General features: G+C 44.4%; 1 protein-coding gene across 2 annotated transcripts in view; it reads right to left on the minus strand.

Annotated features, from left to right (window-relative positions):
• LOC129818339 (netrin receptor UNC5D-like) overlaps positions 1–12,509 on the minus strand; it is a 298,807-nt gene that overhangs the window by 268,030 nt on the left and 18,268 nt on the right. The gene's annotated exons all lie outside the window — the stretch shown is intronic.

Here is a 12,509-nt window from a genome sequence, read left to right on the forward strand (position 1 = left end):
ATACCTTGAAAACTTGATTGCTAGCATGCAAAATATTTTGTGACTATATCAACAATGGACAAATTAAACAAATACCAAATGATAGTTTGGGTGGAATTTTTCTTCAACTGTAGTGGCCATGCAGAATATACTACATTAAATATAGCGACAAATCCTAGATATTGCTCTAAATATGACATTGACAATTCTCTACACACAGTGAGTCCATACTTACGAACATTAGAAAAAGTGTCTCAAAATGGGCATCAGCCAATAAAAAAAATTTGCAGACGAGGTTGCACGTGATACAACGCCACATGACCCAGTATATTCCTAGACATACAAAGGGGTTTTGAGGTGTTTACCTAGTGTTATATAAAATACCATTATCATATATATACCTCTCTGGATGAGGGCTACAATCTATATATGGCTTGGTTGGTATATGTGGAGACAATCTGAAATCTCTCCTCTTGTAAACCGTATGAGACCTGCACAGAGTGGAAGCAGTGAACCAGAAAGCATGTGTTTCTAACAACCAAGCGCCCTCCCACCACTTTACAACAGGGCGCCATGCTCTCCCATCATGACTTTCATCTTGTAATCAGTATACACCATGGAGCCAAGTTGGCACAGAGTCAGCTGTTTGGTGATGCAGTCCACATCACATCACTGAGGTAGTGTGGTATAGGTAAGGCCTCAGAGGGGTTGTTGGCAACATAGAGACAGCATTTTATGAAATAACTAGAGAGAGAGGGGGTAGAGACATTGAGCGAAGGGAGAGAAAAATATTTTAGAAAAAAATGAGTTCAAGAAAAAGAGTGAGTGAGTGGGGAGATGAAGGGAGAGAAAAGAGAAAGAGAGTGTGAAAAAAAGATAGAAAGAGGGTAAGAGAAAGCGAGAGAGAGAGAGAATAAACACTGGCCAGTGTCCCATGGAGAATGGAATAGATGCGTGTGTCCACCATGAGGAAACACTGATCCTGAACATCAACATTTGGTGTGCTGATGCTGGATAAACACCAATATTTGCCCAGCCTTCTATTTATTTGACGTTGGTAAACATGGGTAAATATACCGCTCTGTGGGATTCGAACAAACAGACCAAAGACATGCAGTGATGCACAACAGCTAGAGGTGGACTATCGAAAATATTGTTCTTTTACTCCTCAGTAAAAGGCCCATGACAGCCCACTTGGAGTTTGCCAAAAGGCACGTAAAGGACTCTCAGACCATGAGAAACAAGATTCTCTAGTCTGATGAAACCAAGATTGAACTCTTTGGGCTGAATGCCAAGCGTCACATCTGGAGGAAACCTGGCACCATCCCTACAGTGAAGCATGATGGTGGCAGCATCATGCTGTGGGGATGTTTTTCAGTGGCAGGGACTAGGAGACTAGTCATAATCAAGGGAAAGATGAATGGAGCAAAGTACAGAGAGATCCTTGATGAAAACCTGCTCCAGAGCGCTCAGGACCTCAGACTGGGGCGAAGGTTCACCTTCCAACAGGACAACGCCCCTAAGCACAACTCTGAATGTCCTTGAGTGGCCCAGCCAGAGCCCGGACTTGAATCTGATCGAACATCTCTGGAGAGACTGTGCAGCGACGCTTCCCATCCAACCTGACAGAGCTTGAGCGGATCTGCAGAGAAGAATGGGAGAAACTCCCCAAATACAGGTGTGCCAAGCTTGTACTGTCATACCCAATAAGACTTGCTTCAACAAAGTACTGAGTAAAGGGTCTGAATACTCATGTAAATGTGATATATATTTATATTCATTTTTTTTAAATTAGCAACCTGTTTTTGCTTTGTCATTATGGGGTATTCTGTGTAGATTGACGAGGGGGGGAAAATAATTGTATCAATTTGAGAATAAGGCTGTAACAAAACGTGGAAAAAGTCAGGTCTGAATACTTTACGAATGCACTGTATATCTAAATATATAAAATACAAATATCTAATATACTGTAACACCAATAATGATGAAAGGATTGAATGATATAGTGATGGATGTAAAAGGGTTGGATAGGGGGCTAGGATAGATGGGTGAGCTAAAGGAGGGGGTAGAGAGAGAAATCAATAGCTTCTATAACCTTAATTAGACCACATGGGATCTGTAAAGTACCCTTCAGAGGAGCACAGAATATGCACCTACACACATGCATACACACACCAACTCACAATCCCTACTCCCTTCATAAACACATACTGTATACACACAGGCACACAAGCACTCACACACAAGAAAGCAAGCATTCACACACACACACCCCCCCCAACAACCCTAGAGGGCTCCACCGATGACCTAAGCGTGTACATTTAAACACAATGAGGTGCAAGACACCAAAAAGAGACTCCAGTGATCATTAAAAATCATACAGACAGAACGAGGGAAAGGAGAGGGAGAATAGCAAACCTAAATCATTCCTCCATTGACAGAATCTCATTTTGGAAATAATTGGGCCGTTATGGCATCGAGCAGCATGTCATTACCTTTCCATTAAAGAGCCGCCTCCTCCCGGAATCCACCCATCACCCCAACCCCTCCTCCCCATCACCATCCCACCTCCATGCCACAGAACGCTGGAACGTCAAAAGGAGCAGGGAGAGGGAATGGGTGCCCATTAGCCTAATGTGGAATTAAGGGGCGCATGAGGAAGTGTGGCGGGGGGTTCCTTGCCCTCCTCATGCACACCTAATTCTCTGTTAGGGATCACGAAGGCCAGGACGGATCAGCTGGCGCATTGATCATGGGAATCAGGGGAAGTGATCCATGGGTTGGGGTGACGAGAGGGCACAGAAGGGAAGGAGCCTATTTTCCTGCACAGCAGTAAATGCAAATGTTATTTCCACTTAAAAGACTTGATTTGCGATTTATGAACGCAAACCACATTTTTGGGGGCATTTATTAAAATCCACATAGTAATTCACATTTCCTGTTGCTGCAGCAAACTGGCTCAAATTAAGATCCTACATCTATAGGCCCTGGGCCTGGGTGGAACAGAGCAGCTCATTGGAGCAGGATGCACACAGTGCAGTCATTATGATATATCACAATACGGTGGCTACTGGCTATAATGTAGTCATGTCTTTATATAATGTTCTAGTTCAGACAGGAAACACTACTTTTTAGTTAAACCTATAATGTAGTCATGTCTTTATATAATGTTCTAGTTCAGACAGGAAACACTACATTTTAGTTAAACCATTTATTCAAAGATAAAAACCTCTTATGGATAGGACCTTTCATCTCAATTTCCGCCTAAAATGACATACCCAAATCTAACTGCCTGTAGCTCAGGACCTGAAGCAAGGATCTGAAGCAAGGATATGCATATTATTGATACTATTTGAAAGGTAACACGTTGAAGTTTGTGGAGATGTGAAATTAATGGAGAAGATAAAACAAACAGAAAAACATGCATTTTCTATTTACATTTTTGTTGCATCATCTTTGAAATGTAAAAGAAAGGCCGTACATTGAGATAGGGAGCTGGGACAAATGTAGATGGTGTCCACAACAGGTCAACAGTGTGTGATCAAAGTTTCAGACTGATACATTCAAGAATGGAGAGCTACAGTTGAAGTCAGAAGTTTACATACACCTTAGCCAAATACATTTAAACTCACTTTTCACAATTCCTGACAATTAATGCTAGTAAAAATGCCCTGTCTTATGTCAGCTAGGAACACCACTTTATTTTAAGAATGTGAAATAGTAGAGAGAATGATTTGAGCTTTTCCTGCCATTTCTTGAGCTGACGTTGCTTCCAGAGGCAGTTTGGAACTCGGTACTGAGTGTTGCAACCGAGAATATACGTTTTTTTACGCGCTACGCGCTTCAGCACTCAGCCTTCCCGTTCTGTGGGCTTGTGTGTTTTTTTTTTCTTCTCCCCAATTTCGTGGTATCCAATTGGTAGTAGTTATAGTCTTAAACACCGTACACCTGGAGACCTGGTCAGCGTGCACTGCGCCCGGCCCGCCACAGGAGTGTAGCGAGTGCACGATGAGACAAGGATATCCCTGCCGGCCAAACCCTCCCTAACTCGGCCCAGCGTCGTCCGGGTTAGGGAGGGTTTGGCCGGCCGGGATATCCTTGTCTCATCGCGCACTTGCGACTCCTGTGGCGGGCCGGGCGCAGTGCACGCTGACCAGGTCTCCAGGTGTACGATGTTTCCTCCGACACATTGGTGCGGCTGGCTTCCGGGTTGGATGTGCATTGTGTCAAGAAGCAGTGCGGCTAGGTTGGGTTGTGTTTCGGAGGACGCATGGCTCTCGACCTTCGCCTCTCCCGAGTCCGTACGGGAGTTGCAGCGATGAGACAAGAATGTAACTACTACCAATTGGATACCACGAAATTGGGGAGAAAAAAAGCCAAACAAGCTGAGAACGGGAAGGCCGAGTGCTGAAGCGTGTAGCACGTAAAAAACGTCTGTTCTCGGTTGCAACACTCACTACCGAGTTCGAAACGGCCTCTGGAAGCAACATCAGCTCAAGAAATGTTTGTCAGGAGCTTCATGAAATGGGTTTGAATGACCGATCAGCTGCACACAAGCCTAACATCACCATGCGGAATGCCAAGCATCGGTTGAAGTGGTGTAAAGTTCGCCACCATCGGACTCTAGAGCAGTAAGCGCGTTCTCTGGAGTGATGAATCCCGCTTCACCATCTGGCAGTCCAACGGACAAATCTGGGTTTGCTGCATGCCAGGAGAACACCACCTGCCCCAATGCATCGTGCCAAATGTAAAGTTTGGTGGAGGAGGAACAATGGTGTGAGACTGTTTTTCATGATTCGAGCTAGGCCCCTTAGTTCCAGTGCAGGGAAATCTTAACACTACACCATACAACGACATTCTAGACGAGTCTGTGCTTCCATCTTTGTGGCAACAGTTTGGGGAAGCCCTTTGCTGTTTCAGCATGACAATGTCCCCATGAACAAAGCGAGCTCCATATAGAAATGGTTTGTCGACATCGGTGTGGAAGAACTTGACTGGCCTGCACAGAGCCCTGACTTCAACTCAATCGAACACCTTTGGGATGAATTGGAATGCCGACTGCGAGCCAGGCCTAATCGCTTAACATCAGTGCCTGACCTCACTAATGCTCTTGTGGCTGAATGGAAAGGGAAAGGGAAACAGGGATACCTAGTCAGTTGTACAACTGAATACATTTAGCTGAAATGTGTCTTCCACATTTAACCCAACCCCTCTGAATCTGAAGCAAGTCCCCGCAGCAATGTTCCAACATCTAGTGGAAAGCCTTCCCAAAAGAGTTGATGCTGTTATAGCAGCAAAGCGGGGACCAACTCCATATTAATGCCCAAGATTTTGGAATGAGATGTTTGACGAGCAAGTATGTCCACATACTTTTGGTCATGTAGTGTAGCTTACATGTAGTGTAGCTTAGCCATCAAAGAATGTGTGTGGAAACCTGGTCGACTAAATAGACTGCCACTCTGGATGATATACAATGTGGCATACCAGAAAACTAAATAGGCCAATATCACACTGTATAATTTACAGTGCCATTAGAAGGTATTCACACCCCTTCAATTTAAAATGTATTAAATTGAGATTGTGTCAAAATATATAATTTTTTTCAGAAAATGTAACAACTTTTTTTTAAATGCGGAAATGTCTTGAAAATAAATATTCAACCCCTTTGTCATGGTAAGTTCTGGAGTTAAAAATGTGCTTAAAAAGTCACACTAGTATGAGTGCAATACTAGTATTTAACATGATTCTCTCATCTCTGTAAGGTCCCTCAGTCAATTATTTATGTTTTTAACCTTTATTTAACTAGGCAAGCCAAATGACAGCCTACCAGGGAAGAATGGGTTAACTGGCTTGTTTAAAGGCAAAACGACATATTTTTACCTTATCAGCTCAGGGATTCGATCCAGCAACCTTTCGGTTACTGGCCCAACGCTCTAACCACTTGGCTACCTGCCGCCCCAATCAGTGAATTTCAAAAACAGATTCAACCACAAAGACCAATGGCGTTTTCCAATGCCTTGCAAAGGACACCTTTTGCCAAATGGGTAAAAAAAAACAGACATTGAATATCCCTTTGAGCACGGTGAAGTTATGATTTACTCATTGGATGGTGTATCAATACACCCTGTCACTACAAAGATACAGGCTTCCTTCCTAACTCAAATCAAATTGTATTAGTCACATGCGCCGAATACAACAGGTGTAGGTAGACCTTACAGTGAAATGCTTACTTACGAGCCCCTAACCAACAAGGAAGTAAAAATAAAATACAGATAAGAGATAAAAGTAACAATTAATTAAAGAGCAGCAGTAAAAAAACAATAGCGAGACAATATGAAGGGGGGTCCCGATACAGAGTCAATGTGCGGGGGCACCGGTTATTTGAGGTAGTATGTACATGTAGGTAGAGTTATTAAAGTCACTATGCATAGATGACCACAGAGAGTAGCAGTGGTGGGGAGAGGGGGGAGGAGGCACTGCAAATAGTTTGTGTCTTATGGTTAGGGGGTAGAAGCTGTTAGAAGCCTCTTGAACCTAGACTTGGCGTTCCGGTACCGCTTGCCGTGCGGTAGCAGAGCGAACAGTCCATGACTAGGGAGGCTGGAGTCCTTGACAATTTTTCGGGCCTTCCTCTGACACTGCCTGGTATAGAGTTCCTGGATGGCAGGAAGCTAGGCCCCGGTGATGTATTGGGCCGTACACACTACCCTCTGTAGTGCCTTGCAGTCAGAGGCTGAGCAGTTGCCATACCAGGCAGTGAAGCAACCAGTCAGGATGCTCTCGATGGTGCAGCTGTAGATCCTTTTTAGGATCGGAGGACCCATGCCAAATCTTTTCAGTCTCCTGAGGTGGAATAGGTTTTGTCGTGCCATCTTCACAACTGTCTTGGTGTGCTTGGACTACGTTAGTTTGTTGGTGATGTGGACACCGAGGAACTTGAAGCTCTCAACCTGCTCCACTGCAGCCCCATCATTTAGAATGGGGGTGTGCTCGATCCTCTTTTTCCTGTAGTCCACAATCATCTCCAATGTCTTGATCAAGTTGAGGGAGAGTTTATTGTCCTGGCACCACACGGCCAGGTCTCTGACCTCCTCCCTATAGGCTGTCTCGTCGTTGTCGGTGATCAGGCCTACCACTGTTGTGTCATCGGCAAATTGAATGATGGTGTTGGAGTCGTGCATGGCTGTGCAGTCATGAGTGAACAGGGAGTACAGGAGGGGACTGAGCACGCACCCCTGAGGGGACCCTGTGTTGGGGATCAGCGTGGCGGACGTGTTGTTACCTACCCTTACCACCTGGGGGCTGTCCGTCATGATGTCCAGGATCCAGTTGTAGAGGGAGGTGTTTAGTCCCAGGGACCTTAGATTATTGATGAGCTTTGAGGACACTATGGTGTTGAACGCTGAGCTGTAGTCAATTAATAGCATTCTCACATAGGTGTTCCTTTTGTCCAGGTGGGAAAGGGCGGTGTGGAGTGCATTGGCGATTGCATCATCTATGGATCTGTTGGGGCGGTATGCAAATTGTTGTGGGTCTAGGGTTTCTCTGATGATGGTGTTGTGAGCCATGACCAGCCTTTCAAGGCACTTCATGGCTACAGATGTGAGTGCTACGGGTCAGTAGTCATTTAGGCAGGTTACCTTAGTGTTCTTGCGCACAGGGACTATGGTGGACTGCTTAAAACATGTTGGTATTACGGACTCGGACAGGGAGAGGTTGAAAATGTCAGTGAAGACACTTGCCATGCTCGCAGTACACGTCCTGGTAATCCGCCTGGCCTTGCTGCCTTGTGAATGTTGACCTGTTTAAAGGTCTTACTCACATCGGTTGCGGAGAGCGTGATCACACAGTCTTCCGGAAAAGCTGGTGCTCTCATGCATGTTTTAGTGTTATTTGCCTCGAAGGAAGCATAGAAGTAGTTTAGCTCGTATGGTAGGCTCGTGTCACTGGGCAGCTCTCGGCTGTGCTTCCCTTTGTAGTCTGTAATGGTTTGCAAGCCCTGCCACATCCGACGAGTGTCAGAGCCGGTGTAGTACGATTCCATATTGGTCCTGTATTGATGCTTTGCCTGTTTGATGGTTCGTCAGAGGGCATAGCAGGATTTCTTATCAGCTTCCGGGTTAGAGTCCCGCTCCTTGAAAGCGGCAGCTCTAGCCTTTAGCTCAGTGCGGATGCTGCCTGTTATCCATGGCTTCTGGTCGGGGTATGTACGTACAGTCACTCTGGGGACGATGTCATCAACGCACTTATTGGTGAAGCCAATGAATGATGTGGTGTACTCCTCAATGCCATCGGAGGAATACCGGAACATATTCCAGTCTGTGCTAGCAAAACAGTCCTGTAGCTTAGCATCTTCTTCCTCTGACCACTTTTTTATTGATCTAGTCACTGGTGCTTCCTGCTTTAAGTTTTGCTCGTAAGCAGGAATCAGGAGGATAGAATTATGGTCAGATTTTTGAAATGGAGGGCGAGGGAGAGCTTTGTATGCACCTTTGTGTGTGGAGTATAGGTGGTCCAGAGTTATTTTTCTTCTGGTTGCACATTTAACATGCTGATAGAAATTTGATAAAACGGATTTAAGTTTCCCTGCATTAATGTCCCCGGCTACTGGGAGCGCTGCCTCTGGGTGAACATTTTATTTTCTTATGGCGGAATACAGCTCATTCAATGCTGTCTTAGTGCCAGCCTCTGACTATGGTGGTATATAAACAGCTACAAAGAATACAGATGAAAACTCTCTCGGTTGGTAGTGTGGTCTACAGCTTATCATGAGATACTCTACCCCAGGCGAGCAATAGCGCGAGACTTCCTTAGATATCGTCACCAGCTGTTGTTTACAAAAATACATAGACTGCCGCCGCTTGTCTCACCAGACGCCGTTGTTCCTGCCGGTACACCGTATAACCAGCCAGCTGTATGTTGATGTTTTCGGTGTTCAGCCACGACTCCGTGAAGCATAAGATGTTACAATTTTGAATGTCCCGTTGGTAGTTTCATCTCCTGCGTAACTCGTCGATTTTATTGTCGAAAGATTGCAAGTTTGCTGGCAGAATGGAGGGACGTGGGGGTTTATTCGGTCGCCTACAAATTCTCAGAAGGCAGCCTGACCTTCCCCCCATCTTTCTCCACCTCCTCTTCGCTCAGCTAACGGGGATCAGGGCCTGTTCCCGAGGAAGCAGAGTATCCTTCGCGTCTTGCTCGTCAGAGTCGTGAAAGGAAAAAGAGGATTCTGCTAGTCCGTGGTAAGTAATTGCAATCCTGATGTCTAGAAGTTATTTTCGGTCATAAGAGACAGTAGCGGCAAAGTTATGTACAAAATTATTTTAAAAATTATTTACAAACAACGGAAATAAACAAACAAAAAAACACAATCGGCTGGGGGCACGTAAAACGTCTGCCATCCTCTCCGGTGGAGGCCAACGGTGACTTGAAAACAGTTTCAAAGTTTAATGGCTGTGATACGGGAAAACTGATGATGGATCAACAACATTGTAGTTACTCCACAATACTAACCTAAAAGAACAGAATACAAATATTTCAAAACATGCATCCTGTTTGCAATAAGGCACTAATGTAAAGCAGAAAAAAATGTGGCAAAGGTATTAACTTTATATCCTAAACACAAAGCGTTATGTTTGGGGCAAACCCAACACATCAATCAGCGAATACCACTCTTTATATTTCGAAGCATGGTGGTGGCTGCATCATGTTATGGGTATGCTTGTCATCGGGGGTTTTGTAGGATAAAAAGAAACAGAATAGAGCTAAGCACAGGCACAATCTGGTTCAGTCTGCTTTCCAACAGACACTGGGAGACAAATTCACCTTTCAGCAGGACAATAACACAAGACCAAATATACACTGGAGTTGCTTACCAAGATGACATTGAATGTTCCTGAGTGGCCTGTTACAGTTTTGACTTAAATCGGCTTGAAAATCTCTGGTAAGGATTGAAAATGGCTGTCTAGCAATGATTAACAACAAACTTGACAGAACTTGAAGAATTCTAAAAAGAATAATATGCAAATATTGTACAATTCAGGTGTGCAAAGCTCTTAGAGACTGTGATTCTAACATGTATTGACTTAGGGGTGTGAAAACTTATGTAAATGAGATATTTCTGTATTTCATTTTCAATTCATTAGCAAACATTTCTAAAAACATGTTTTCACTTTGTCATTATGAGCTATTGTGTGTAGATGGGTGAGAAAAACATAAATGTAATCGATTTTGGATTCCGGCTGTAACACAACAAAATGTGGAATAAGTCAAGTGGTATGCATACTTTCTGAAGGTACTGTATTCTAGTACACTGCATGTCTTGCTATTAAAGTGCCAAAGCTTTTGAACATATTCTTCAAACTAGTGAATTGCAGGGCAATGGTTGAGATGCGTGGATGATCGTCTCTCCAGCACCATCTTGCCGGAAAGAAAGGGGACCATTTGACCCTTCCCTCCTTGGACAAAGGGGACCATTGGGGGGCATGGCAGGGAATAATGCTAAAGCCGGGAGCAGTGTAACAGTGTTAAGATTCCCCCTGAGGTGAGTCATTGTGTCAGTGTTATATCTGTGGTTGTCTGGAGAGTGCTCTCTGATGGCCTTTTCAACAGAGCGCTGTTGGGTTATTAAACACTTTGGAGAAACGCTGGGTCTGCAGGGTGAGGGCCAAATGTCAACAACCGGTCGGTGTGGTAATGTGAGGACTATAATAAACACTGCGATAACCTGACAAGGAGGACATAAAGACTTAAAACACGCAGAGAAACAGAGAAATGCACACACTCATCAAATAGCCTATAGTCTCAGTGCAGCAGCCAATTCCCTCTGCTCTGCACCGTGCTGGGCTAGACCAAGCGGAGCTGGGCAGGGGTAGATACCACGTCCTTTCTGCTTGTTTCAGGGCAGTTTTCCCCCTCCAGTCCCCCCCACCCAGTTTGCCCTCAATAACAAATAAATAACACATTGATCAACGAAACGGATGTGCAAGTAAGACGCGGAGTTCGAGGTAATGGTAGCCTACACCTCCCAAATGTAACTACCTGTGAGTAATAGCCGAATTTTGTTTCCCCTTCCTGTGGGACCATGCTCAGGTACACACTCATTGGGTTTGACTGGGTAGGCCCGGCAGTATTGAGCGGGGTATTGATCGTGTCCACTCTGCTTCAGTGTGGTGAGGAGAGGAGCAGCGGTTCAGCAGCCGGCTCTGCCATGGCGTTTCTTTAATTAGGCCCCCAAGCGCCTGCCTCACACACCAACTCTTCACAGAGAATCCCCTAGTGTCCTCTGCTGGAGTTCCTCCTCTCCCTCTCCTCTCCATCGCCCCATCGATTCGCTCACTCTATTACTTTCCCTTTCGTTTCTTTTCTTCGTTCTTTCTAACGATTCCAATCAGCCCGGACAGTCAGGCCGGTCGGTCGTTCTGTGGGTAAACCACAAAGGTGGAGATAGATAAAGTGATGGATGAGACAGAGGAGAGGAGAAAATGTCTAGGACAAAGTAGGGCTGGATGGTATACGGTATTTGACTAAATACCGGTATTGATGCATGGACTGGTTTGGGTATTTACTTTACCTTGTATAACGGTATTTCAAAGCTGTAATAAGTAACTTTTTGGGCAACCCATCTAATTCACACAGAAATATGAGTTACAAATCTGTCATTCTCATTGAAAGCAAGTCTAAGAATCGGTAGATATGTTCTATGTGTGCTATTTCTATGCTTCATGTTCTTATGTTTCGGTTTTGTACTCCAGCTTCAAAAACATGAAAATACTATATTTTGGTTATGGAAAATATATTGGTACAATGGGAATATACAATGATTCTCTACACAATGTTATGTCACAAACTGAATTTTAGCAACCAGGAAATGCCAGAGCGATTTCTGCATATTGCACATTTAATGTTTGGATTGTTAAATATTCTACGCCAATCTGCCACGTCTAATGTCAGTTTTTATAGTTTACTCCGTTTGCTACCTGAGTTGTCTCTCTCCCTTTCTCCTTCCACACACACACCAAGCCCCACCCCTTGTTATTCAAGGACAGTCTGCATGTTCAATGCTGCAGATGTTGGTGACAACGATGCCGCTTTCCACTTTGCTTCTTAATATAAATCCACAAGCGTTTTATAATCACACTATTAGTTTGTGTAGCTTACTGTCTGTAAACAGCTAGTTTGTCTTTAATTTTTCAGTTGTGGCTCAACTAAATTGTGTTATCCGCTAATGCTAATCGCTAGTTAGAATATAAAAGGTTATCAGGATGCTGGTAGACTGCAGTAACGTTAGTTGCCTAATGAGCAGGTCCGCAAGCCCATTCAATACGGCTCGTGGGAGGATGGATTATTTGGTGTAAAAAAACACTCCAGGCCACTCTTGAACATTTACAACTAGATAAAAAGTATGTAGAAATTAAAACGGACTTACAGTTGATTTGGAATCCTTGATTGATCCTCCTTGATGTTTCTACAACTTGAAGGTTCACCTTCCAACAGCACAACGACCCTAAGCTCACAGCCAAGACAACACA

This window comes from Salvelinus fontinalis, chromosome 21 (assembly GCF_029448725.1).
Source record: "Salvelinus fontinalis isolate EN_2023a chromosome 21, ASM2944872v1, whole genome shotgun sequence".
Classification (NCBI taxonomy): domain Eukaryota; kingdom Metazoa; phylum Chordata; class Actinopteri; order Salmoniformes; family Salmonidae; genus Salvelinus; species Salvelinus fontinalis.